General features: G+C 40.3%; 1 long non-coding RNA gene across 1 annotated transcript; it reads right to left on the bottom strand.

Annotated features, from left to right (window-relative positions):
• Window positions 1-5,504: 5,504 nt before the first annotated feature.
• Window positions 5,505-8,507, bottom strand: LOC135327273 (uncharacterized). Its single transcript, XR_010387373.1, has 4 exons — window positions 8,248-8,507; window positions 7,487-7,717; window positions 7,185-7,389; window positions 5,505-7,094 (listed from the first exon to the last, which is right to left on the bottom strand). It is a non-coding gene; the product is annotated as an uncharacterized LOC135327273 (long non-coding RNA).
• Window positions 8,508-26,829: the final 18,322 nt, after the last annotated feature.

Raw genomic sequence — 26,829 nt, forward strand, 5'->3', positions numbered from 1 at the left:
ACTGTGCCAGTGCAGAGCCTCTGCGTATGAGCCATCTACTTGCAGAGCAGGTTTGTGCAGTGGTAAGGACTATGAGCACCTCGGGGCAAAGACCTTCTCTTTCCATGATTTTGGATAGAGTTTGCCAGATTGGAGGGACTGACCTTGGTCAAGACACTGGTTAGTAGTGAAACAAATAGTAGCAGGAGGGCAGTTTCCATTGGGGTCTGACTATTTTGCCATAATCTCTGAACCCTGTTCCTCCATGCACTGGTCATCGCAAGCTTCTTACACCTCTTCGTCCAAGTCTTTGCAGCTGTGATCTATTCCCATGGGATACTACCATATGTGATGGCAACCCCTGGATTATGGCATTTCCCAAAGCATCCTGATTCCAGAGGGAAGCACCTCTCTTCCAGCCCGAATGAAATGGGGGGCAGATAGGCTCATGCTGATGGTGATAAAATATTAAGGACTTCACTGAAAGCATTTACACCCCTCTATGTTGCATGTTTGGGTTCACCTTCTCTTGCTCCATCATCCTGGAAAGGCTGGACAACACAGAATGGAGTTGCACTTCTTGAAGAGCAAGGAAAGGAAGAGCAAACCGAGTCTTCCCAGGCCTCCCAGAAGCCTGTGGGATGCCCACACCGAGAGTCCCTCCAAGGGGACACCAAAAGGGGATGAGGGAGAGCCGCCAGTACAGCACTTCAGGCAGTGGGTCCCCAGCAGTGGTGGCTGGAAGGGATGTTGAGAAAAGAAAGGTGCTGGGGAAAGGAAACATTTCTGCCTAGCACATCTCACAGCAGCTCTGTATCGCTCCCTTTCCCAAAGGTCTTTTTTGCTCTGTCATAGGTTGAGATCACTGCTTGTACGAGGTTTGGTGATTATTTTTCATCCCATTTAAGAATTAGCTCATGCATGACCTTTCGATCAACAGGTAAAAGTTCATACATTTTGTCAGCCTTTATAGATTGATCTAAACATTACAAGATTGTGTGTTACATTATGCCATACAGAGGGCTGAAAATTCCTTTCTACTCTGGCTTGAGTTTCCCCTGCTTCAATGTCCAGGGACTGCATACTCTTCTTCCAGCATCAATGCATCCAGCAACTTCTGTTGACTGCTGACTCTCCACTATCTGGTGCCACTGATATTTCAGAATATTGTCTCTCACCTTGAACATATGACTACCCCCACCGGATTTTGCTCTTTGGCTGACTTTACAAGAAAGATCCTCAGTCCAAATGTATGGTCCAAATATTGTCTTCATGTCAAGTCTATACAAAATGAAATAGTGCTATAGACATCAATGGAGCCATGCTGAGAGGTACCTGCTAGAGATCCGGTTCAAATATTCTTACTGGGAATATTGATATTTCTCTTGAAGATTCCAAGTTGTTTTTATATCTGTGCTTTGCCTAGGCTGATATACATTAAAAAGTCATGTGCATTTTCTACTTTTGAAACACAATAATGATACTATTTATTTAATATTTAATTATTTAAACAGTCTTCAGCATCTGTGTTTTGCATGCTTTGCCCTCAACCATAGATGAACAGTTTTTGAGGGCTGTAGATGAGTGGAGATCTCTTTAAGTAAAAATCTATTAAGCATAAAATGAATAAAAGTCTAGTTACAACTTATCATTAAAGTCTTCTATATCATCAGATCCATTATATGTGAAAGATTCCTCTGCATAGAACTGAAGAAGGCTGGATTTACATGTACATAGTATATCAATAATAATCATGGTAGATACTAAAATTTTTACATGTTTTTAACAGTATCCTACTGGATATTATAGCTTCTGTGGGGATATAAAACAGATAATTTGTGTCCCCCAAGCAATTTATACAATATGATTTTTTTATGTCCCTGCTACTTTAAACGGAATTAGTGAAGACAGTATGTTATCCTCAGTCACTATCCATCAGAAGTTACGCTAAAATTGATTAAAGTATTACTTATCTTAAGTACTGTTGACCTATTTTCTTTCAAACCTGTCACACATACATATAAGATTAAATATACAGAAGGAACTATGCAAGGAAACCGGACAAAAATTTGGACCTCAGAACAAAACGTGGCAGCTGGTTGTCTGCATAAGTGTAACTTTCTGAACATCCAGGAATTATTAGCAGGATGTAATTTTAACATGAGTCTGGAAAGTGAAACTTTTCTTAGTGATTCATATTTTTATTTCTCTCCCTTAAAATTCTTATTATTTTTCTCATTCTCCTCTTTCCTGTCTTTGTAGGTTCTTCTATTTCTTGTAATCTCTTTCTCTGTTTTGACCACAAGCCATACCTCTACCTTCATCTCCTTAATGGATGAATGCAGAAACCCTGTTTCCCAGTGGTTCAGGATTCTGAACATCTCTTTTGGAACAGTCCTTGCTCTGGAGCAGACATTAGGCTGCCAAAATGAAGGAACACCACAGCTGAACCTAACTGTAAATAGCTTTTCAGCAGAGTGGGCTTTTCTCTTTTCTTTCTGATTCATCCATTCCCTGTACAACTGTCTGTATCCACTTTCAGATACCGAAAAGGGCCTGCATGAACAGAAAGTATGACCTACCATGCTTTTATTTCAAGGCAGGCTCCTAAAAGTGCTCCAGGCACACAGTCATTTCTGAAAATCTTGCTGTGTGCAAGTAATATTTTGGAAGGTGGCACTCCCAAAATTTGAATAAGTAATTATTATTGTAAATAAAAAGAAATAGAGAGGAAGCAGGGAGGTTTTAAAATGCATCAGTTTCCAAGTATGTTCTTCTAACCAGTGCATTGGCTGCTGTGGACACAGCACGAAAATTCTCAAAGGCAGCAAGCAGTAATCAGCCACCCAGAATTCAGCAGGAATTAGATTCTGACCTGTACAACAGAAAATGCATCTCAATATCACCATTATTTTATTTGTTTAATTATACTCATGATTGAAGTTCTAAAAATTCTTTAAATGTAAGATGCTGTTCCTTCCCCTCACTAGCCAACAGTCTAAGTATACGAGGGACAGAGGAAGGATGAAGACATATTTTAAAAATATCAACACATGCATCTCCCCCCAAGGTCCTCCTGGAATCAGTTTCCTCAACAGAGTGCTACAAAATAACTAATTTAACCTCTCCCTGTGAGATGCCCCTGGAGGATCCTATCTCCCTTGCCTGCCTGGAGAGGTTACCGTTACCAGCCTAAAGTTAGATTTTTGAAAATTTCTTAGGGTGTTGATCCTCACATAACAAGAATTTCTGCACTATTCAGGTCTGAATGAGACATAACACTGAGGCCTCAGTGCTGGGCCTGGATTTCTGGCAGGGATAACCCCTGATTACACTGAAATCACTGAAAACACTGATTCATGGACTAGTATAGCACTTACATGGATGCATGGCATCATGATGTAAGGACTGTGTGGCCTCCAACCACTTGGGCTTTCAGAAGAGAGAGAAGTGCAATGTGGGCTACATTCAGCAAATCTGAAAAGAATTTGCTTTCCCTGAGGAACACTTTAAAAATACTGTTTTATTTTATCTCTTGTGATCCTTGTCATCATCTGTGTTGTGACTAACTGGGTCCTCCTTAGAAATAATCTGACGAGCTGCACAGATCAACTTTCCAAACAGTGGCCTCATTTTGCTATTTTAAGCAAACATAAGCAAAAAATGATTATTCCCCTCTGCTCTGCACTTATGAGGCCTTCAGTACAAGAGGGGTGTTGACAGACTGGAGTGAGGATCACCAAGATGGTTCAGAGGCTGGAGCACATCATGTAAAACAGAAACTGAGGGTGCTACATTCGTTTAGACTGGAAAAGAGAAGGCCAAGAGGGGGTCTAATCACTGCCTTCAGTTGCCTAATAAGGAGTTACGGAGAACAGAGACAAGCTCTTCTCAGATGCACAGCAAAAAGAGAAGAGGCAATGAGCACAAGGTGCAGTGAGAGAAACATTTCATGGACGTAAGGAATGGGGCTGCCCAGAAATGCTTTGGGATCTCCATCTTTGAAGATTAAACTTGACTGGACAAGTCCATCTGCTTCAGCCGTGATGATATGAGAGAGACATTAGACAAGATGACCTGCTATGTCTCTTCCAACCTAGATTCCAACCTAGATTATTTCATCCCCATTTCTACTGGAATTCCTGCAGAGTTGATGTACACTCCTGTAATGAAATCTGGAGACTGATATCTGGATTGTATTCTTTGACCTCCTCAAAGACTCAGCACAGTCCTGTCCTTATTATATAGAGTCTCTCTTATTTTTTTAATGGACACTTGTTTTCAGAACCTCATTTTCTGGGTGCCCAAGTTCAGCCCAGTTCTCAGGGACCATTCAGCTCCTGCCAACTTTGTGGACTACAGATTAAGATATGTACTTGCAGCATTCCTGAAACATCAAGAGTCTCCAGTCAGGCACCTCTTATAAGGAGCATCCAAAAATCAGTAGTTATTGTAAAAAGTTATGTCTTCGTCTCTGCAAAGTGCTAACAATTATTACTACTTTAGCAGGTCTGAGAATATACCCCCTTCATATTTATAAAGTACTTTGGGATCCTTAGAGAAAGGGCTAAGAGAATTTCCATGTATTCATCATTCTTTTATTTCCCGTTCTCCTACATGTGTTACGAAATTGTCAATGTTTTCTAAGCTTGTCTGTCTTGTATCAGCATAAGGTAGTCCACAAGACATCATAAATTACAACCTCTGTCTGCTAGGCATACCAAAAAGCAAAATAAAACTACCTGAATTCCATGGGCAACAATGACCTTTTGGTGAGACTGAAAATATTGTTCACAGAGCAACTCACAGATAGTTGCATCGTGTCCAGACACTGCCACATATCTTTCTTACCTGTTCAAACCATCACCCAGGTCAGGGAGAAAATGTGGCTAATTTGTCAGCAAACCTGAAGCACACCAGAAACTATTACAAGTGCATGGACTGCATAAATTTTATGCAAAACCAAGAAAAATAATGTGCTTTTGATTAAATTCACACTGTAGAGTTGTTTGACTTTTTGGTTTCATTAAGGGACAGGGGTTCACATGGATCTGAACAGAAATAAAAGTTAGCAAAAAACCCTTAAAATAAACCATTAAGTTCTTCATGGTCTTTCAACAGTAATTACTAGCAACAGGAGAATGACTGTCTACCTCTTCTGTCAATAGGTAAGACGGTTTATAAAGCAAAATACTCGTAAGTTTATGCAATGCCTGTGTATCAATGAAAGAAGTGCTCAGGCCAGAAAGTATAACAGAACAACATCTGGTCCTGGTGAGGCTGAAACAGACTTGGACTTAATATTCAGTAGATTTTAGAGTCCTTGTGAATGCTACAATACCAGTCCTGAAAATTATCATAAAGGATTGTACCAAGCAACTTTAAATAAAATGACTTTTCATCTCCAATTTCCTTTAGTTTTATTTATAGAAATTCATAAAGATAGAAAACAATCAAACTAGAAAACAATCAAAGCATTTCAACTGAAACAAAATTGTTTAATCAATTAAAACTTTTGGTTCTGCTTCAAAATTGATCAGTATTTCCCTCCCAACATTTCAAATTTTCCAGCACACAGATGAGTCTACTTGTAGTTTAAATCTCATACTGGCTCGGTGGGTCCTTCCTGGTTACTCTGATGAGGCAACCTAACACCATCAAAAGGCAGCAGTCACAAAGCCATGTGCTAGCTTTTCTCACCCATTTGTCAGTGGAGTGCTATAGAAAGCTATATTGATCTGCATCTTGAAAGAGAATTCATATAGCCGACATTATGGTAAAACATGGTGAATTGTTCTCTCAATATCTTAACCACATAAAAATGGATCTTCAAAATATGCATGTAGGTGTAGACATTGTCCTCCAAATTAGGCTCGAAAGTTCTAAGATTGACCACAAAATTCTTCCACATATATGTACTTCAGTTTCTGCATTTGCTTGTCAAAGCCAAGTTTTGATGGCCTGGAGAACAAACTATGCATATTTTACCTAAACAGAGCTTTTAAAAAAATCCAAACAACTGGAATGAATTCTTTGCCTGGTAAGATAGTAATATAAGAATGACTACAATTTCTCTTGTCCTGCAAGGACATATATATCTTTCTTTTTCTCTGTCTCTTTCTCTAACTGTCAATTCAATGAGTCTTGGTTGGTTTGACAGGCTCCTCAAGCATTGCCAAACATGCAAGAAATCTGCCTGGGTACCTGGCAGAGATGATCATATGTAGGTTTTTCAGAAGAGGTTGGACAAACATCTGTCAGAAATGACGCAGGTAGACATGATCCCACCTTAGGGCAGGGTGCTGGACTAAATTACCTCCTGTGGTCCCTTCCAGCCTTATTTTTAATGATTCCACTCCTTCGGGGTAAGGTGACACATTGGGTCTAATCTTATTGCCTGGAATGTCCAAAAAATACTACAGTGGTTACATGTGGCTACATAACATCATACCCTTCTGGCCACCACCTCTTTATTCCTCTGACTTTCTTTTACCTAGAGGCTATACACAAACTCACACTCTTCCTCAGACTTTTTATTAAACTATTATTAAACTGTGCAAACTGAAAGCACAATGAAACAATAAGAATATTAGGGGCTGAAAATAACCTTTGGTACTCCATCCATTTTGCAGTCTGTATTTTCCCCACTGGAGTTTGTCATCAGGAAGACTATTTGCATTTAGACTTTTGACACATTTTGCAATTTGCAGTGTTGTGGAGGTGTTGTAGTATTTGTGAAGTTTCCTGGCGGTTCTTGCAGTTTGTTTTATAGAGGTAGAGGTTTGTATTCTGAAATACTGAGAGACAGAAGACCGCAATTGGGGGAAGGTAATATATTTGTCAAGGGGACTCTGTAAATGCTGCTTCTGCCCTCTTTTGGAAGAATTCATGCATCTCTAACGTCTGGAGCGTTACAGATGTTCAGCTCCGGGAACACAACCCCTGCTTTTGACACTGCGGGAACATCTCCCTCCCCATCTCCTTATGGTCCTCTGCATCTTTATTGCTGCATGCAGGGACTGCAGTAGATTTTACTTTCACTGGTTTTCTCATTGTGTTCAGCTACTGCTAAGCCAGAATTGACACAAAAGGACACAACTCCACACGGGGCCACACTGTAAGCAAACAAAAGAAAAAATTATTTAAAAAGAGATGGTTTGCACAAAAGCTAGAATATATCCCATTTATTTCAGCTTGTGAAGTACCTTCTCGTGGTGCTATCAGCAAGACAGAACCTGCATCACACCAATTTCTGATGAGTATTTTCTCTCTAACTAGTGTGCAGTCTGTTCCCCTTCAAGCACATGGTTATGAATATTCAGTTTTCACATACAGTGCCTGGTATCTGGGCACTCATTCTGGGACTGGATTATCCTGTTGTCTCCCCTTTCCTTTAAAATAACTACTGTCCTAGGAGAAAAAGGAAATTAAATAAAATTTACCATTCAGACTCATGCAGACATTGTCTTACAATCAACTACTTCAAATTAAAGTCATAAAAGCCCACCTTTATATCTTGTCCTGAAGAGAAATATATGTTTCCTCTTTAAGAAACAAATAAATCCAGATTCATTTGCACAAGAAAGTGGATTTATTCTGTTCAATAGATCTTCTATCTCCTGATTAGGTGTGTAATTGTCATTGAGTTCAGCTAGCATTTGCTCCAAAGTATAACTGTTTCTTTAATGCGTGTATTTGTTTCTATCCTTGAGTCTCTCCGGCTTATGTCTCGAAAATGCTAAAGACAGAAAGTTAGCAGAATATAAGGACAGTCTCTAAATGTAACATAGCTGCAAACAGCACTGGTTCAATTACAGTCTGTGAAGACCAGTTATTTTATTTTTCTCTCTCTCCTTTTCCTTCTGTTTTCTTTCTTGATCATTGGATAACTCACACCTATTTCTCGTCTGATACTTGTAAGTGTTTACAAAGCACTTTTGGAGAACAATTTAGAGCCTACAAGTTCTCTCTCACTTGTTCCCTGTAAGTATTCAGCAGACACTCTCCACGCTGAATTGGATTGGCAATCTAAAACATGTGGAATTATTTCTGCTCCCTGACAAGACAATTTCCATTATTTAAAAAGAGGTAATAAAAAATGATTATCAAGTGACACGCTTTGCCTACCGCTTGTAAATATTCATTCCTGGCTCATATCCATGAATCCTACAGAATACACAATGATTTCATGATCATGTGAGCGACCATCTGAAGATTCTCTAATACTCTGGATCGCAAGGAGCAGAGGAGTGAAGTGATTATACTTACGTGCTTTTTTTTTCATTTGTCAACAAGCTCTGCTTTTTAAAGTGTGATAAAAAGATACACAGATGCTCTGTATGCTTATTTTTCGTACTCCTTTACATTCTAAAGAGCTCACTGGAAAGGCACCTGCATAAAACAATATCACAAAGAATGGTCAATAACGACTGAAAATAGTGTTAGTACAGGTGTTGTATGAATATCTTTGATCTTGAAAGCTCTGCTTCTTTTAAAAGCTTTAGGAAGAATGAATGTGTTTAAGTCAAAGAAAGAGCCTATGAGTATTGTTTTCTGAAGGAGACAGGAAGAAAAATCACTGACTTTAGTCAAATACCTACTACACTACAGCAAGAATAAAGGCTGAAAAGAAGCTAAGGCTTTTTATACATATAAAGAACTAAGAGTGGATTAATTCAGCTAACACTGCCTCACCAATGGCAAAATGTGTAATACATTATTCATAACTCTGTGATAGACTACTTCTAGGCAGCCTCACAAATTTGATTTCTAGCATAAACCTGAAATAGATACATTTCTTTAGGTTAGTATCTAATAGCTTCCTAGTATTTTGCACATACAAAGGATAACAAATACAATCACACCCTGAAATGCTGCCTCTGTTGCTGTGGTTGTAGCAAGGTGAGCATAGAGGACCTGTGCATTGGCAAAGAGCTCTGGACTCATGAGGAGTCCCCATGGAGGCTGTCATAGCCAGGAGCTACGTATGCTCATTCCCTGGAAGCAGCAAGACAATACACGTATGAAAATACCTGTCTGGCTTGTAATAAAAGTCACAGGATGACCTCAGAGCACACAGCCTCAAACGTTAGAAGGTTCCTGGATGATCCATGTTGTAGGCATCAGACTTGAGAGCCAGGAGAAGGAGCCTCATTTTCTAAAAACCAAATCCTTGGTAGGTGCTTGAAGCTGGGGATCCAAACACTGACGGAAATTGAGCTGCCTGTTTCCCCATTTTGAAGTCATAAAATAGTGTCTAGTGCCTTATTTTTGCTGATAACCCTGATACAAAAACATGGGGCAGCCATTTACAACATAAACACTACAACACTACATTACACTATGCTATGCTACGCACTAAATTGCACTATTAGTTCGTATCCTGCTCATTTTCAGATCCACACTATAGCTTTTCTTCAATTAGTTGGTCCTAATGAAAAGAGTGAAATATCAGAAGTGAAAATAGACAAATACTGTAGCCAGTTCAGGGTTAGACCCTAGGGGCTCAGCAATAACCTGTAGCACCACCACATGTAATTCCCTAAGATTCATTTGAAGATGGAAGTTGCTGTCTCCCTTGAAGAATGAACTCAGTTTAATTCTCACATCTCTTGACAGCAGCCTTGGCCAGAGAATAAAGGCCTCTGCCTTCTCCAGAGCTATTTGATCCTTGATTTTAACAGCTGAGAACAGGGACCAAACTCAAACTTCAGGTTACTAAACTAAGAGGGTTTTTCTTCATTTTGGTCAGACAAGAGCGCAATCTAGTTCCCAAGATGTAGAGGAGTTAAAAATAAAAGCAAAACTTAATAGCTGACTTTCCTGAGTCTTTTCTGTAGTCAAACACTAGATCAGACCTCATAGATAAAGTTTCTCTTAAAAATTTGGATATTGGTGCTTCTTCGGAAGGCATAATAGAAAATAAATGAGTAAATGACATTGGCTGAAGCCTGGCCCAAGTCACAAATCTGCCCAGAATTCCAGAAGAAAGGCGATGCTATCAACAAAGAAGAATATTTAGTAGACAAAATAAACAATCATTTGGTTGAGAACAGGGTATTATCACAAGGGAAGAGGGAAGTGTGCAGAACATCCCTGTGCACATCTGTCAGTGAATTATAGTGTGGTATTAGCAGGAAATGCAGCCAACTTTGTACTCAGTTTTTCAGCTGCATATAGCCACTAGTGAAGTAATTCAGCTCTAGAAAGAAAGAGAGAAGACATACACAGCTATACAGCTCAATCCTAAAGACCCCCTTTTAGCAAGCTGCTTGTACAGTGATGATTGCACACAATGGTAGCTTCATTGAAAGCAATCTACCATTATGGTTTTCTTAATATTATTGCTAAAGTGTGAAGTTACAGCTACAATAAAGCTTAGAACAAAGTTCTGCATTTTTAACAGAAACATTAATGACACAATAGAAGACATACCAGAAGAAAAGGCAAGACTTTGTGCCTCTGACATCTGTTTCAGAAGGAAAGGCAGGTTGGAAAACAAGAAATCAATTAGTTAAGATTTAACATTAACTAAAACTTTCATCTAATTGTTTTTGTTGCACTTCAGAGCTGACATTTAAAACCTGCACTCCACTCTACAGTTGAAGCAGCTCTGTTATAAGATTCCCTACGAAGAGACACTGCTTTTTAGGATCCCAATAGTAACTCTGCCCCATTGTAACACTAATCCCCAACAATGAGATCCTCAACCTCAATAGCAGGAGAAAGGTTTTACAATACCAAATTTTCACAAAACCAAAGTGACTAAAAGCTACTGTAGCTCCACATTCCCTGAGGTGTCTTGTGAAAACATTCAGAAGCTTAGCACCGTACTTAGCTGGGGGTTTTTTAAGTTTTGTCTACTCAGCCCATGTCTGCATTAAAAAAAACATTCAGCATCTCGGGATTACAAGAGCAACAATTAAAGTAAAGCCTAAAAGCTGACCTCTCTTCAAAACCTTGAGCTATTGCTGTGCAGGAAACTATTTTATACTTAGGTGCCAATCTTTGCATAAGCCTTAAGCTTCCCATAAGCAAACAGAGACTAAAGAAACATTCGTCTCCACCAAACACCAGTGGCAAACATAAACATAGGGGGTTTTTGTGTATCTGGTGAAAAGATGGTTTGGGAACGGAACCATAATTCACTCTAATTGCAAGATCTGACTTCTGCTCTTTCAGAACAAAAAGATGAATTTGAAGCCTCACAATCTCTTTGGTCAACTCACCTACACCGGACATCAGACACTCTCATTTTCACATAGTCTTGTGATAAGTTTAACTTGAAAGTGCCCTTTAATGTCCTGGAAGAGAAAAGTAAAGTGAAGAAATATCTCTGACACCTAAACGCTAGGCCTTTTAAGGCAATAATACAACAAATAAAGCTGAAAATAAATCCCGGTCACTGGTGTTTCAAATCATGAGTTCATACTATATAATCCAATTTTTATTTAAAACTGCACTATAAAATGGTTGCTAAGTGCTTTAGTAAAATCATGTTTTGCTAATGGGATGGAAAGTTCATGGAATATATTTTCAATGAGATATAATGAGCAGGGATAGAGTCCACTGAGTTGCAGATGTCAGTACTGGAGAGCTATGAATTGGTCTGGTGACTGGGGTACATGTGTTCTCCAAGGGTGATGATACTACTTTTTCTGTGAATAGAATAATTATCAACACTGCAATTTGAAGGGATCTGAAACTAATAGTAAAGTCAAGCTCAATTTGACGATTAAACCTGGATTCCTCACTCTTGTCTTCTCCCAACAAGAAAGTCAGACATTCAGAACACTGCACTTCAACATTTTGAAATAAACCATCTTGCCTTTCCATCCGACAACATTTTCTAATTTTGATAGCTGAAGAATCAGGTATTCACAGAGGCCAAAGTGGACTACGCTAACCCAGAGGAGGAAGCTCTGCCTCATGGGGCATGTTGTGTTCAGGAGATGGATCCACAGTGATCCTCATGCCTCACAGAAAGAAGCACTATTGGCCCAGCTCCCCCATATGGCCAGTCCCTGCATGCTGAGATACCATAAAATACCACACACTGACTTAAACCTCAAAAACAAAGGAGTGTGTGTTAAAACCACAGAAAAAAATCAGCGTAAGATCCACCATATCCCAATCTACTTCTAACTAAATCTCTCTGGAGAAGGAAATGGCAGAGGTCAGAGAAATAGCCAAACAGTGATATTTATGTAAACATCCTTCAAATATTTCATCCAAAAAGACTGTGAAGAATGAATTGGACTTAAACATGATTTTATTTTTGTATTGTGAGAAGACCGGGATTATAAGCAAGTTGCATTTACAGACACTAAACTATCATTGAAGGACTGTTTGAGGGAAGACTCCTTTCTTAAGTCATGCAAGAACAACAATTAGCTTTTTTATAATCATTTTACTTTAGCAAAAGACTGCAGGAATGGTACACCAAAATTAGGTGAATGATGCAAAAATGTCTTGAAGAAACAGTTTCCCACTGGAAAATGCTGTTCAAAATCAAAGATATTTCTATGGCTAAAACAAGAAGTCATTCCAGTTGAAACAGAATAGAAAAATATCTCATTCTATTTCAGTTTTCTTATGTTTTCCTCTTGTATTTTTTGCTGTAGATATTTTTCAGTCATATCAATCAATTTGTTGGCAAAGAAAGGAAAAATATTATAAGTAACCACTTAAATGTATGAACTCACAGTGGTCAGAGCAGGAAAACACTCCCCTCTAACATGCAGTGTATGTCGTATGCATTTAATACATTTAGTCTGGAAACACAGTGGTAATTCCCCAGCATATCACCCACTGAATATCTGAGCTGGGACATAAACAAATGGGTAAAGGCTGCAAGTTGCTGCAAAGGCCGGAGCATCCCCACCTAGATAGACTCTAGACTTCATCCTTGGCATGGCAAAATTACTCTTTGGGAAGGTGGCCAATAACGCACACCAAGAAAGCAGGAAACCTAATTCTGAAGAGCTGTGGTTCATCCGACTTGATTGCAGTCACTCAGGCAGGTGTCTAGCCTAGACTTCTGCCAAATGCCATTTGTGGTGGATGGAGAGATGCAGGCATCTCTAAAGAGTGACTCTGCCCGTTGTAGCAGAGGTGAGATGAGACACGGGGGTGAACCTCTTCCTGTTGACTATTGACAGAGCCAAGATGAACAACTCAACTTAAGGTCTAACAGTAACACATCAAAACAAGGTGTATTATATAAAACAGCTGTTGAGACATCTTTGATAGCCAAGGAAAAAGAAAGACATTTTCAGAAGGTAATTAATCTCATTTACTTGAGATCATCAAGGATCCAAGGAGTGAAAGTCACTGGGAGTGCCTGTCCCATTCCATTAGCTAATGAGGAAGCCGAGATAATCCAGTTGAAGTGCCTAATTTTTGAACAGATAAAGCCAAATCTAAGCATTTTGTTGTTGACTTATAGATTTTTTTGAGAAAGAGTTAGACACCATCTTTAGCCTACATGGAGGTTTTAGGAAAAATTATCACCAAAAATCAATTTTTTTCTTCTTTTTTAACTCTCACCTCCTATTAGGGAAAAACAGAGTTTTTTTAATGATGACAAGCTCTCACAATTCTCATGAAAAATTGTTAAAAATGAGAATGTATCTTGGTTTCCATATTTTATTCTGTCCAGCTCCTTCATGATAAATGCTTGTCTTTACCAGACCATCTTCGTTATTAGCTATATTAGTGCGCAGCTTTCCTGATATTTCTACTTAAACTTTATATCACCTCAAACTGCTGATACAACATGACTTGATATGACCATCTGCTGCTTTCAAGTGGATGCAGGACAAAGGAAGGGGCAGGAATGCTCTCAGCACCTATCCTCACTCCAGAAGAGTGAGCAGTAAGAGATTTCTTGTTTCTCTCCAAGTGGTTTTGCTGGCTTCCCTCTGTTCTTGCATAAGAATAGTAAGTGGAGGGGAAATGGTTGCCAGCTTCCTGGGGGGTTGCAAAGGCAGCATTTGCTACTTATGAACTGAATTACTTACAACATACCCAGCTTAAAAGAATTGGTATAAAAATACAAAAATAAAATAAAATAAAATAAAATAAAATAAAATAAAATAAAATAAAATAAAATAAAATAAAATAAAATAAAATGCCATTCTGCCCAAAAATAGCTAAAGCATATTGAAGTAGTCTGTCAAATCAAGCAAACCAATAGCTAATAGGACAGCAAGATATCAACAGCAGGCACACATCTTTCTCTGACAAGTGAATGAGAGTAAAGGTAAACAGTAAATGTGAGAAAAGCAAGAGAAAGGAGGAGAAAACAGTCAGATGAAAGAAACAACAGAGGATGCAAATAAGGACATTTCCTTCCTCCCACTCCATTTTCTACTTGGAGAAGAAGCCTTTTTTTTTTTTTTTTTTTTTTTCTCCCTAGGTATTTACAAGAATTAGAAGCTGCTTCCTTTGAAAACAGAAGAGAAGATGTTCTTGAGCTGGTCTACTGCCCTTCACATATCTACACTGACAAAGATTAGAGCACCGAAAAAAGTGGGTATGGACATTTTATAGACAGCAGATTGGCACTTTCTGCTGAACACATTTCTTAGGAGACAGCAATTCCAGGCATGCTAAATTTAATCCTAGGGGCAGGGTCCCTGGACAAACTTGATGGCCACTTAAAACTGGCTAATCCCAAACCATGCATTCAGTACTTTCATACAATCTAAAAAGCAAAGTGAAATAACTAGACAGGGTGGGATCCACTTACATATTAACTCTAACACACTGGAACTCTCTGTGTGCTACCATTTAAGAGCTTGTAGTGCTGCACATAATGATGAAGACCCCCAAGATGGCATTGGCCAGGCTACCGCCGGGATCAAAATCCATGCCAGTTGCACGGGGATGGCACGACACCTGTGCGCTCTAGCTTTGCTGAGAGACAGGGTCTATTCACCAGAGCATAACACTGAGCTCATACAACTTTACTGCACCGTGGCACTGAGCAGGCACCTCCAGAGAGAGTTGCACCACGTTGTATCACAGCCGCACAATGCCAGTCTGAGGGCCTCTGCAGGGCATCCACTGTAAAGTGTAGGTATGACCCATGGACTGTGCACCACTCGTCAGCTAGCTGGCATGAATTGAACACACTTGTTATCATATGTGCTCACATGTACCAAATCAGACATTGCTTACTCTAGAAATAGCACATTGTCACATGAAAACATATATTCCCATATCAAGCAAGAAAGGCAAGGCCTCACATCTCACCTCGTCAGGTAAAGCCTCCAGACTTCAGCTTGTGAAAACCTGAGAGTTGCACTGCAGCCAAAGAACCAGGAACTCAGAAGAGCTGCTTTGCTATATATTAGTGCAAGGTCCAGCCCACTGGTCCCATCTGACCAAAGTCTAAGAACATTTCAGCAGAACAGCCACAGACTAACATGTCTCGATGTGTTAGAGAACATAAAGCGTTCTTAAAACAGCCCAACTTCAGTCCTTAATGATTCACTGCAATGCCTTTGTTGTACTCAGAAATCCAATAGTAAGTACATTACTATAGAGAGCCACAGATAGAGGAAAAACAACAACATTTTTAGCTCAGATCCTGACATCCTCTCCATCTGCACCAAAGTTATAGAAACTTAAAATGACAGGATAAGACATGATCAGTCACAATACACCTGTTGTATCCAGGAATCATTTGGGAATATGAAACCACAAACAGTATGTAACTCAGAAAACAAAATAAACGCCTATCTACATATTTACATACATACAGCTATTTACAAGCACCCATTGCTTTAGGATGGGACAGACTCCACAGTTTCTGGCTGTCTGACATGCCATCTGCAGAAGTAAGGACAGAGACCTTCCTATCCTTCTGCTTCACGCTAAGTGGCAACATATCTTGACTCGAAATGTGGCATATACAGCTACACAGATTGCAGACCAGAGCTCCCTCAAGTCTGATCAGCTTAGAGTGGAGGCATAAGAACTGGTATGTCTACAGCCATGTCAGCACAGCCTTATGGTGGCATGCATCTCACATAACTTAAGGTATCTAAAGTTTAAACAGCTAGTTCAACCTCAGCTTCTGCCACAGTAATGAAGAGAGAACACAGCTAAGAATAACCCAGAATTCTTGAAGTGACAAGTTCAGACTGTGGTTCATTCACAGCTTAAAATGAAGGAACCTTCTCACCCTGCTGTCTTTTTTGTGGTGTCCAAGTAAGGTTGTAATTGTGTTAACTGGATACTTGTGATTTTGTTGTGTAAAACAGGATCTTGAACCCATATTATAAATAATGAGCATCACTGCGGAGGGAGAATATCAACAAAAGTTGATGCAGATGATGCAGATGGCTCTTGACACAAATGTTGTGGAGTTCGGTCCATTGTCCTCATTTTTTTTCCCCAAATGAGGTTGGAAGTTGGAAAAGCACCATGAAGAAAAAAGATTACCAGCTCCAGCTGTTTTCTCAATAAGCCTGACATTACTTTTGTCATCCGTTTGGATGTGCAGATAGCAAAATCTAGGTATAATTAACAGCAAGGGCACTTTACATGGTCAAAAAACTAGTGTCAGGGTTTCATGAACATTTCAGGTCTGCAGGAATTCCACAGACTGGAGTTCGGGAGCAGGGAACTGGGGAAACTCGAGGGTGTGTATAGAAAATAGTGGCCCAGTATTGAAAAAGTTGCAGTTCTGCAGCATCAGGAAGATTTCTTGTACAATGGGTATGGTATTATTTTTTAATAAACAGTTAAAAGAGAATGAGTGTCTGCACAGAACAGGTAAGTAATTAAAATTCTTAGCTGTGCAGTCAAACATACAGCAGTACATTGCCAACTACAGACAAAAGTAGGGCTGTACAAGTCTGAACATGCACCTATTTATTAAATCTTATTTAAAACACTGAAGTAAGTGGAGTGTCTGATGAAATATTTAGGGTGTTTAAACGTGCCACAGCTGACAGAAAGCAATTTTTTTTTTCTACTGGCACAAGATTATTTTGTTTTGCTTTTTTTCCCCCATGTTCTTTCAAAAAAAGACAAGGTAAATGATTTGAACAGCATCTAAGTACAAGGTAGGCTATTCATGCCTTCAATTTCAGCATGGGGCTCTTGAAAAGAAGTGCTGCTGATTAATTGAATAACCTCTTGTTTTGCTGGATTTTAATCCACAGAATTTCCTTTGTATTTTTAAAGACACAAGCGTTTGCATATAAAATGACATTGTGCTACTTAATATCACTGCATAGATGAGGAATTGGCCTCAAGTATAATTTAAACCTAGATAAGTTACTCTTTTGAAGTGGATGTCCTGGTAGTGTTTCTGGCAAAAGTAAAAAAAAAGGGGACATTCTATTATAAATTCTTTGAAATACAGAAGTCTTACCATCCCCCTTCCTCCCTGCAAGCAATAGTAACCATTAATGCTATTGCTAACAGATCTGAACCTTCACATCATCTTGCCACAGCGGAACAGCCTTTCTGATACAGTTTTGGTAATCTTCCACAAGCTTCTTTTCCAAGTGCATTCTTCCTTTCACATGACACAAGATGCCTGTACATGCACAAGCTCCCAAACAAGCACCCATTCACTACCGACACACTGCGTACACCAAGAGACAAGCTGGTCACTTAGAAATTGCTTTTTGCTGCCTTCATTCCCTCGAGTCCTGCCCCACGGCTGGCCTTGACTTTGGGAGCTCCTCCCAGCAAGTGTTACCCCTTCTTAACTGTATGGAAAGCTTCAAGAACACTGAGGTCGTTATCACACAATAGATAACTGTAATTTCTGCTTTGGTAAGTGTTGTTTCTTTTACACTGATCACTACCTATTTCATGCCTCCTGCTTGCACAGAGCTTCCTGTCAATGTTTGTGGTGGTCTTGGTGCGTATTGGTGCAAAATACATACCCCTGACAGCAATGAGAATTATTTGCAGGCACACACATAACAGAAGTCATCTCCACCTTCTGGTCTTGTTCTCTCTGGTTTGAAAATCCACTGTAGATTATTCTTGATAAGGGTATTAACACATTGCATTTGAACCTGATGGCTTCAGCTGTTCTATAATAATTACTCAAGTCCCTTTTATTAGTCTTCCTGTTACAGTGCCCATTTTGCAGGCTATTAAGCATGAGTGTAGTGCAACTCATCCAAGAAACCACTGAGCATCTCTTAGGTCATTCTGAGTCAGTTCCCATTTACTGAAATGTGAGTGGTCAGCTTTCTCGCCCATGCACATCCTGAGCAGCAGTTCCCACCAGCAGGAAAGGCGAGGAGGGGAACCAGCCTCAATAAGCTCTGTCAGACCATGCCGCAGCCGCTGTTGTTGGGATCTGGCCTTGTTGAGAGGAGGCAGTAACAGAGGTGGGGAGAAGGGAACTCAAGGTGGAGCAGCAGGATGGAGCTTGTGAAGGAGACAGGAATCCAAGGAACGGTGGAAAGCAAGCCAAAGTGGGAAAACTGGGAAAAATAGAAATTGGAAAAAAAGGAGAAGATGGTAAGGCCCATGCAAACAGCACTGCAAAGCACTGACGTGACTGCATGCAGAGGCAGGCATCACACCACATGGAGGGACAAAGCCTTAGAAGAAGTTGTGGCTCTGCTGGAAGGCTATTTCAGACCCTTCAATGGAGTGAAAGTCTGAGGGAACAGTTTCCTCAGCTAAGAGGGACCTATTTCAACTTTGGGCACTGTTCATAGGTGTTGTGGCCTTAAATGCAAAACCCTTTGTGAAGCCTGTAAGATGCTGTGCTAAAGGCCCTCAGGGATAACATGTACCTCAGTAGCAGTAGCAGCCCCTTGCCTGTTCAGCCACTGAAATGGCATCATTTCACTGAAATGAAAAGGTGGCCCCATTTAAGTTCAGACATTCAGAATCCTCACTGGGCATTGCTCAGCTGCAACACCAGATGTACAAAGCCAGGAAAACTGCATGTGGTCTGAAGGGGATGTTTGCTGTACATCCACAACTGCGTCTCCATTTTTCCTGGTAAGACGATGCCTGTAAAGTCTGAATGACATCTCAGATTAGAAAAATGCTCAAGTTTTATAAAAGCCCTGATCTTATACCTACTGGATTGAATGGAAGGATTTACTTTGATTGCAGCACTCAATGAAGCAGATCTGAAAGGAAACGTCCGAAGACTATCCCAATTTATAATGAGTAACTTTAAGACTGCAAAAGATGGGCTTTTCTTTTTTTCTTTGAGCACTTTGTGCATGCATCATCAATTTTCTAGGTGCAATCCTATGATGACTAAATAATTTATAACTTAAGCAGTTCATTATTTCAGCCTGGTGTACTGAAATATTTCAGCTTCCTTAAGTTTGTTCATTGTTCAGATTCAACAAATATCTGTTTATTCTTTGATTCTTCTGATGGCTCACTTATGTGAAATTTGGGTTGTTTTGTTCCATTGTGACTAGTCACACAAGTCACACGGTCTGCTTAGCTTGAAATTCCAGATTGGAAAAGTGCAAAAGCACCCACATCTTCAATTTTAAAACAGCTTTTATAATTGACTTTCCACAAACATTTCCACAAGTAAATTGTTCACTTTAATCTGAAAATTAATATCCTATCTACATTATTGATTATTTTTAACTAGTTGCCAGAAGAGATGAGTGCTACCCAAAAATGTCAGAGATTTACCATATTTTGTGTTTTAACATTCTTATGAAAAATTCTACTTTTACAAAGAAAATATTGAAGTAGAAACTGAAAATGATATTTAACCTCTCATAGTATTTTCATGCAAAAGAGTTCATTTAGACTGGAGAAGGAAATCTATGAAAAAGGCCTGAAGTTAATGCAGTTTTAAGAAACATAATAACAGCATGCCATTTATTTTATTTGCTGTCTCAGTTCAGAGGTGGCAGTTTCAAGCTTTCCTCTGCAAAGAGGTGGAGTAGAGACTTGGCTTATGAAAAACTGAAAGGTGAAATTCTCACATAGTAATATAACTCCAAGACTTAGGAATTTCAAAAAAATATATACTATTGAAAAATCACATTGAAATCACAACAGCTGCGAAGATTGCTATAAGAAACTGGAAAATATTTCAGTTTTAATTTTGAATATGGTACATGCTTTGGCGTTTTTGCCTATGCTCTGTGGAATAAATCAGAGACATGCTCTCTGGAGAACCAGAGCAACCCAGAAAAAGCATCCCAGGACAAGACTCAAACACGATGTGTCACTCAGGTACCTATGCTCCAAAAGGGAAATGCTTGCCTTGCAAGGCATGGTGGGACTGTCAGGCATCACGGCTGGCAGCTAAGGAGGAAAAGTCACAGGCAGAGAGAGGAATGGAGGCTTCAGCTGGTCACAAGAGAAGGGGAGCAGAAAAGAGACTGAGGATGTGCCACTGATCCCAGATTTGTGGCAATTATCACTGCGACTCACCATATATGAAGAGAACATCCTGCTTGCTCCCCCACAAAGACTGGTATCTTAGGCTGGTTTGGTTCTTTTGCAACAGAAAAAAACAGATACTGATGCAAACTTAGAGTATTTGGAAGGAATATGTCATGTTTCATTCATGAAAGAGTATCAAGTTACTTAGACGATACATCCGCAATTATTCGTATTGTGATAGTAATGAGAAACTGCACTCAGAGATCCATGTCATGTTAGGCGACACATTATGTAGCTAGAAAAACCCTGGCAGTTTCTCCTCCAGAGATCTTGCCATTTTAGCAAGGGATGAAAACAACAGGTGGATACAACGAAGAACGAAATAAAGGAGTGAGGGTAACAGCACATTTATCATCTTCAGTAGAATAAGTAGCAGCACAGCAGCTGCTTGGCTATTGTCAGATGTTTTCCAACCACCACAGAAAAAGTGAGTTTTAAAGAGGGGTTTGAAGGAGAATGGATTAGCAGCCTTATGGCATTTTTATGAGGAGATAAATATGCATATGCATAAGAAGTAGTTCTGGGAAAGTAAGAAGGCTCTTGGACTAACAAGCAATGAAGAGAGTTATCGTAGGGACTCCAGAACGTAGTGCATATTGAACCTGCTTTCATATGTAAACATACAGTACGCTACAGTCTCACAAGTTCAGCGTTGCCTTTTATTTCACATCCCAGTGCTGTACCTAGTGGTGGCTGCTATGTCAGTGATACATTAAATACATTCAGTTAAATAAATATAATTAAAAATGCTTAGGCATTTGAATACTGAACAGAAACACTCAGTTCGAGCGTCAAGAAGGAAAAAGAAGACAACAGTAACAATGAAATCCTAGTGCCATTGAAAATAACGGCCACTTTGCTGTTGACATCATTGAAAGCTGGATTTCGCTCCAAGTATTTTGGAAGGGATGTAAATCTGGAAGCTTCAGGGCATAAGCAAACCTGTAACTGGAGTTAGGGAAGGCTTTCCTTATCGATAGGTTATTCTACCTACTTGTACCTATTTCCCTTTTGCTGGATTTCCCCCTTGCTCTTGCACAGCTCTCAAACAGCGCTATTGGAGCTCAGAGCCAAGAATGCAGAAACCACAGTGCTGATTCGCTGCAGCGAGCTCTGTCTTTCAAAGCAATTTATTGACATAGCTGTCTTTTAGCAGAGAAACTTAGGAAAACACGTCGGAATGAGCTTCTCAAGAATCAGGTTCAGCTTTCACCATTTTCCAAATAAATCTGATTTCTTTTTTCTTTCAGCCCTGTGCATCCATAACATCAGGAAAATGAGGTGTTTTTTTGATGACAACATTTACTTTAGGACAGTGAATGTGCTTCCACATGAAACACATGGGCCATGTCAGTACACGTCCATGTACTGCACGTAACCTTTTCGTTTGAATTGTATATGTGTTAGGAACATATTCACTGGAGCTACAGCAGATGCTGAACACTAATATTTGCACAGGAGGTTCTGTTCCTGCATTTATTCCTCAGTGGGCAGGCTCCTGCCCTCTTTCAAAGCCATTTATAGGAATCTGATTCAAACAAAATGTGCTGCAGCCTAGAATCACCTAATGCAAAATAATACGTGTAGGAGGTAAGCTGGGCTACGTGGGTCTGAGACCGGAGTGCAGTGCTACAGGAAGTCATAGGGACTACCTTGTATTTTCATGAGGTACTTAGAGTTTTAAATGATTGGAAAACTACATTTCAAGTAGAGGCGAAATTTGCTGAATAGCCTCTTCACCTACCCTGGGAAATCTGCGAGCTTTCCAGTATTTCAGATATTTCCACGAGCAAATAGGCACTTCTAGGATATCTCTTATTATTTATCATCAGTAGTGCTCAGTATAGAAGGCCACTGGAGTGCCTTGGCATTCTGCAAACAGCCTGAACAATTTAGAAATGTTATTTTGCCTCCTTATCAATCGATGGAATACATTACAAAGCCCAGCCCTGATAGAGAGCTCCTGCTCACACAAATAGTGGACCCAGCATCAAAAAGAGAGGGATTTTTAACTCCTTCCATTCCCCTGGCACACACCACGCCGAGCTCGGACTTCAGGGCTGCTACAGTCTAAAGGCAGGCGAAAACCCATAAAGGGAGACTTTACAACAGTCGTTTGCTGACCCCATGCAATGCTCCAGGCAGCGAGGGGTAACGCAACCCCCCCGGCGGAGGCACGCAGCGGGGAGGGAGGCAGGAGCCCTCCTCGCCTTGCACCACCACTGGAGCACGGAGAGGGGACCACGCTGCAAACCAAAAAGGGGCTCAGCTGAACCCTTCCTGGGAACTTTCCTGCTCGTCTTTACCATTCCGGTTGATCTGACCCCTGCCGTGTTGCCTAGCTGTTATGATGCCATTTCAAGCTGTTTGGTTTAGTTTTGTATGTGTCTTTCAGTTTACTTCTATTTCCAAAATATTCGAGGCTGCATATACCTCTCCGACAAAACTTCCAGGGCGGCCTCTGTATTGAACAACAGAGTGAACTATGAAAAGCCAGGGGATTAGGCATCTCCCTTTATGTTTAGGAATGTTATTTAATTTCCCTCCAACAGACTCAGAGGCAGAGTCCTACAGAAGGCTTGAGATGGAAAACTTAATTTTCAGCGTGGACAAAACTAGTTCATCTCAGTGTCTTGCATTACTTTGGGGGTTTTTTGTTGTTGTTTTTTAAAGCAGTGCCCTGAGCAGTATCAGCAGTGTAGCCTTATCAGTTTCTATCTGTTAAAATACAGGGCGGATTTTCAAAGGATGGGTAGGAATCCAGCTCCCGTTGGCTTTCACTGGGCGTCTTACCTCTCCAATAGCCTTGCAAAACATCCCCCTACAGGTGGGAAACCTGTCCGGGAGCCATGCGCGTTCTGCAGCCTCCCACGCTCGGTTTTACGCCCCTCTTCTTGCTCACTCCTGCCTGTGTAGGGCCAGATGCAGCTCGGTCCGAAGTTGCCCAGCTGTGGGGCTGTGCCCACAGGCCAGGGCCCCACGGCAGCCCAGGCATGGGAAGGGCAAGGTGGGAGAGAGAAGAAACAACCTTATTAGCCCCCCCTTCCTACTCCTCTGCGGGAAACACAGACCAACTACAGCGAATCTCCGTTTGCACAGAAAAGTCCTTTTGTTGTTCCTCTGCCATGACCTCTGTCTGTTTGTCTGTCTGTCCATCCAGAGACTGAAAGCGCCAGCTCTTCCTGAAAGCCTAGAAAGTGCCTATAACATTGTGGGTACTACCACAAACAAACATTAGGAAAGACAAAGTCCTATAAGATGTTAATAGGAATGTGAAGGTAAATAGTCTTGCAAAATGCAGGAGATCAGCCCCAATTATTCAAAGAGTCTTTCCTGGACCCTGTTGTTTATCATTCCATGATAAGGGATATATTTATCTTTTAAATTCTTACTAGTCAAACAGAAGATCTTTGCTTTCCCAGAGGAACTCTTTTCCTCCATCCCACTGCGAATGCCGCTGCCTCCCTCCCCTCTTCCCGATACACACGGCTCCTTGTGCGTGGAAACAGCAGTGGGACATGTCAAGTACATTTTTTCTCCTTAAAGCACGTGTACCTGGGAGGTCACAATCTTTACAAAGTCAAAGTTTTGTGTGTTTGAGAGCTTTGCCCTACTACCATGTAATTGAAATCAAGCTTTTAAAAGCTCACGGCAATGTGTTTGTTCTTTAACCTCACCCAGCGAAAAGAGAGCGCTTTGCTGAGAGAAGCCATTGTTAAGCTCCTGCACTTAACTGATAAGGCACTGATACAACCAGTAGCAAAGAAAGAAACTAATAATAATAAAAAAAGATTCACATGCCTTCCTTTCCCAGTACATTAATGGTGTGTCCAGATTAATTTCCAGAGTTCTTATCAGATAAGGTGCAGCATCTTTAATCATATTAAAATATTGTAATGAGACTTATTTAATAACAGGCAGATGTAATGAGTTCTCACATCAGAAAATGGAGGGTGTGATGCCATTTGAAGGCCTCCTCTTTATCCATTCTTACATTTTAGTGATAGATGTGTCTATTACACAAAAAATAGAGGATCTATTTGGGAATGTTGTAAGAATAAATGACTGGAACAACACATAAAGGTTTAAACCATCTTATAGCATCAGCCATGCATACAGGACTCTTGTGTTGCTATGTGAAAACCTCTGAGCAAACCAGAATCAACACAAAGATTTAAGTAGGACAGGGCTCGGCTTTGTTTCTCTGATTTCAAGGAGATGATGTGCAGGTTGTGAGAGTGTATATAGCAATCAGAGCAATCGCATCCTGCTCAGTCCAGTTCATGAGTGAACTTCATAAGTGCTTGGATTTAGGGGTTTTTCTATTCATGCCAAAGACTATTCTCAAAAGCATCTGTTTCCTCAGTAGAAGACTTACAGCAGCATGATACAATTGCACCAAGTCACACCACTGGCAAGCCACATAATTTATATTCCCACCTCCAGAGATTTCCACTGGCCTGAAAATACCTTGCAGGGATTCATCCATTCCCACCCTAACCAGCTTGCTGATCCATAAGTATTCCCTTCCTCACATCATCATGTCTCCGTGAAAAAGGAAGTCCTGGGTAAAGTCACAGTGGAGCAGGATTTCAATATAAGGCTTCTACCGGCCTCAGCCTTCGATAATACAGAAAGGTGCCTGAGAACCAGCAGTGAAAATCCTACGATGATGGTATCTTTAAAGATGAGAAGTTTCCAAGGACACTAATTGGATTCAACCAGCAAACATTTTTAAATGGAAAATTGCTAGTAGCCAAAAGGTTTTTCCTGGGAAACCACCCAGAGATAGAACTTTGAGCCGATTCATCAAAGGAGATTCTCAACTGTGAAAAATGATAACACCCTCATGGCAAGAAGTGCCGCAGAATCAAATAAGCCTTGGAACAGTAGTAACTGGAAGGAAAGTTTGTGGTGATACAGCCAATATCCATATGCTGCATCTGTGAAGAAACACTGTAAGACTGTCTTTGAAAGGGGAAATTTCCACAGTGTTTGCTCAAAAGTCCTTCCACAAAAATACACAGACCTGGGGACTGAGATGTATTAACTGAACAGTAAGCCAAGTCGTATGGAATAATGACAAAAGTCTATTCGAAAATATATTTGTCGTATCAGAGGTAATTCATAAAAAGTTTTAAAAAAATCTAAAAACAGAGTCATTCTGAGTAGCTTGACCAATCTTAATAATTGAAAGCTGCCCATGTTCCCATTTTTGGGCTATTCAGGCTACTAGAGGGTTATATTTTGTTTCTTCTAGGCCAGGGTGTAAGGAAGCAGTCTTAGAGGTAGCTCCTTGACACACAGGAAGCCACGATGGAGCTGGGCTGATTTACCCAACCAAGGAGACCATGGCAGTGGTATGCAATATGCATGGGGGCTGTTCTTATTTATCAGCTTCTCTGCTGCTTTATCACAGTGGCAGCAGAAACCAGGGCTCATTCTGCACATGAACACGTAGCACAAAATGCGCTGCTTCCAGTCAGCCTGCCATCTAACTTTGAGGCACAGAAAACAGGTGGATACAACCAACTTTGACACGGTTTTGAACAACATATTAGGCAGCAATCACTTTACACCACCTGTCTAAGTGTTACCAGGCATTTCAGAAGCATCATGGCCTAATGGTAAATAATTCAACAGAAACTAATAATCGCACACAACCACAGATAAACCCAGAAAGGTAAAATAAAAAAAGCTCAGAGAAAAGATCCATCACTTTAGATCTTTTGATTTGAAAGGCCATCAGTAAAACCCTATTTATAGGCTTTTCTGACCAGCTGAATCTCTGTCCCTGGAGGTAAAAGATCTCTGAAATGTCCCCATGTGGGCAGAGCAAACAGAGCCTTTCTAACAAGTGAGGAAAGGTTAGGCTCAGGGATGAGTATGAGTGAAAAATATTTGGCTAGACTCCTGGTACAAACTCCCACACAACGCTTTGAAAATCTACCCCTCTGTGTCCTTAGCATTGGTTTCAAAGTACAGCAGCCTAGAGACAGATGTGCCATTATTGTTTATGGTTCAAAGGCAGAGAACTCGTTTGGTGGGGAAATAAAATCCATACTAATAGAGCAAGTACCAAGAAATGTTCTAAGAGCGAATAAGCATGTTCTAAGGTGTTTTAACAGTCTTCTGGCTCCTAGCCCAGAACGCAGTTGGAACAGTTGTATTCATCTCCAGGCCACCACTCTTTGAACTTATGGAAACCTATGGTTATATTTAGATAGTTAAATGATGTATGGCCCATGCATTGTAACCCTTTTGTCAATGACTCCCCATTACAACTTTTAATTTTATTGCTTTTTAACCACAGTTGCTTAATTCATGGGTTCAGCTAAAAGGGACAGAAGGCAGTTGATGGATGACGTGACAATGGCACTCCTGGCTGCCATTAAGGCACTCACTGTCTTAGGAAGAAGAGCCAACTTG

This window comes from Dromaius novaehollandiae, chromosome 2 (genome assembly GCF_036370855.1).
Source record: "Dromaius novaehollandiae isolate bDroNov1 chromosome 2, bDroNov1.hap1, whole genome shotgun sequence".
Taxonomy (NCBI): domain Eukaryota; kingdom Metazoa; phylum Chordata; class Aves; order Casuariiformes; family Dromaiidae; genus Dromaius; species Dromaius novaehollandiae.